Consider the following 2,780-nt stretch of genomic DNA (forward strand, 5'->3'; position numbering starts at 1 on the left):
AAAATATCCTGAAGATTTTACAGGACAGAGGTATTTTCAAATAAACAGCAGCGCCAATTTGAATTTCTGCCAGCCTTCTGATCAGGAGTCAGACGTGCTACCATTGCGCCACAAGGTCTGTAAAAACATACACTACAGTAATAATTTAGAGCGATTCAACATTGGTCAATGAGTTAAGTACATGGCAGATATTTTCACATTTGATGGAGAGCGTTCTCTAACTTGTATCACCTAAATGTCCACAGTGAACTAGCGACATCCTGGAAAATATCTACAGGACATATTGATTTCAACAATCCCTTGACATGATTTGAGATATAGAGCCTTCTGATCTGGAGTCAGATGCACTACAGTTGTGCCACAAGGTCTGTGTTTGGAAGTTGTAATGCTACTTTGAAGCCGGATGCAGTACAAGTGCAAGGCCATCAATAAATCAGTAATTCACAAGTGAACAAATGTATTTTGCAGAATGATTTAAAAATGACTTAAATTCCTGAATTATGAACATGAGTTCCAACCTCATAACATGGAAATACAACAGCAACAGAGTTTTACCCACATCTGTTTGACCTTGACGTGATTTGAACACGCAGCCTTGTGATCTGAGTCAGACGCTGCCGTTGCGCCACAGGTCTGATGTGGATATACGTGTATTGCTTTAAATGTATGCAATAAATGTACAAGGCCATAAATTAAGCAGCTTCCAAAACAGAGTGAACATATTAACCCATTAGACATTTCCCTGATCATGTGCTGGTAGAGCATTCTTAAAAAATCATCATCTAGCGAGTTCTAAGTTGACAAACTTTAAAGAACACAGGGACAGTATTTATCACACATCCATTAGAATCTAGAAACACAACCTTTTAGCGAAAAGCAAACCATCCAAAGCAGGAATATGCAGTTCAGATCCACAAACAAATCACCATAGAAGTGAGTTTAGTGCTTTTTAACTTTGTATATTTTCTGTTAACTGCTTATTACCTTTCAAGCGGCTACAACTGAACCACGTGTTCATTATTCTATTTCCATTTTGATTTAAAATGTTTTTGAAAGCAAAACATCAGTGTTACTGTTTAGCGCCAGACAGGACTCGGACTGTCAAGCTTCTGATCTGGAGTCAGACTTCGTCACCATCAGTCACGCAAATACATCAGTGCAGAAAGGCTCATGTCCACAAGCCCACATAGGCCGGCGAGAGTTCATTTGTGTTCATGAAGGCTGAACAGGATACATGACACATTAAAGGAAAAAAACAGTGCCGGTCATCACGGTGTCAGGCGAGACAAGCTTTCAGAATAGCTCCAATGATTGTACAGGCCTTTGAACCACTACTGAAGGGATGAAAGCGACATTCTGTAGATATTGCATTTACATTTCATGAATATGACTCATCTGACACTTTAACTTAAAATATAATAATGTGTTGCAGTTTGATGACCATTACCTTATATCTTTTTAATCCTATGTAGAGTTTGAGCATTATTAAAGGGCTATACAAATAAAATAATTAACTTAGTTTCATGGCAAAGTGTATGTATATATGATTAACTGTAAGGCCCGTATGGCTATAACAGAAGGCCCAAACTCATCAGGAGCCAAGGTTCTATAGTAACTTGTTGCGCCGAATTCACCCAAGGTGTTCAAGTTAGCTCAGATCTTCTGACTGCGGTTATGATTCACACAGCTTTTGCAGGTTTGATTCTGTATCTTTAATGTGATCATCTGCTGTATCGCTCTAAAGACCACTGCAAGGTAAAATGTTTGTATCTGAGGCATTGAGTTCAAAAGGGATAGTTTGACCCTAATGGGATTGTAGAATTAAACATTCTGCAGTAGAGATGTATATGCCTACAATCGTTTTAGATTCAACAACTGGATATGTCAGATATTAGCCTTACACTAGTTTTTGCACTCCGTAACATTTAAAGGGCCCATATTTAACACCTTTCTGGGATTTAATGAGGTATTGGTACCCCTAGGATGATGCATCAGTGCTTTAAAGTAAAATAAATAACTGCAATTGTATTTCCCTTGTCTCCTCTTCTGCCTGTCAGACAGAAGGGCATGAAGCTCATGGCTTCAGAGTGGAGCTATGTCATTTCTTACTGACTCATTTTGAGGACTTATTTGCCCCCACTGCTGAGCACCAGCCACAGGATTGGCCAGGAATTGTTCAAGTGGTTTCTGATGACATCAACCAGACTGGTCTTTTTACTGCAATGTTAGCTTAACAATACATGTCATTGTGTTTGCCACCATTTCATTTTAAAATGTATAGTGTAAAAAATAAATAAAAGAAACACGTCAACAAGTCAACTAATATTGACAGAAGGAGTTAAAAGAGCATGTGGTATAGCGTTTAATAGTTTGAAACTTGTGGCTTTTCACATCATGATTTACACCCTAGGGCATAGGATGCATGTTCAACAATCTTTTCCCCATGATTGATTTGTCACCACAATGTGGAACACAGTCCTTTACAGGTCAATAAAAATGCATGAAGCATGAAGTATTTGAAAAAGGTCTTTTATTAGATTCTGAAACATCCTGCTAGAGGATCCACCTCTTAGTCATACTGAAAGACAAGGTCAACATTAGCACAAGTAAAAAAGAAAAAGATATTTTGTGCCAGATTTTATCAATTTACCTTGGCTGCGTTAGAACTGCTCCCCGCCGCCACCTGCATGGAGAATTAGTTGCCTGGCGGTTCGACTTGAATAAATGGGTTGGACAGCTGCACCACCACGTCTAGAACCACCATTTGCAGGAGCGTCAAC

Source organism: Hippoglossus stenolepis, chromosome 7 (genome assembly GCF_022539355.2).
Source record: "Hippoglossus stenolepis isolate QCI-W04-F060 chromosome 7, HSTE1.2, whole genome shotgun sequence".
Classification (NCBI taxonomy): Eukaryota; Metazoa; Chordata; class Actinopteri; order Pleuronectiformes; family Pleuronectidae; genus Hippoglossus; species Hippoglossus stenolepis.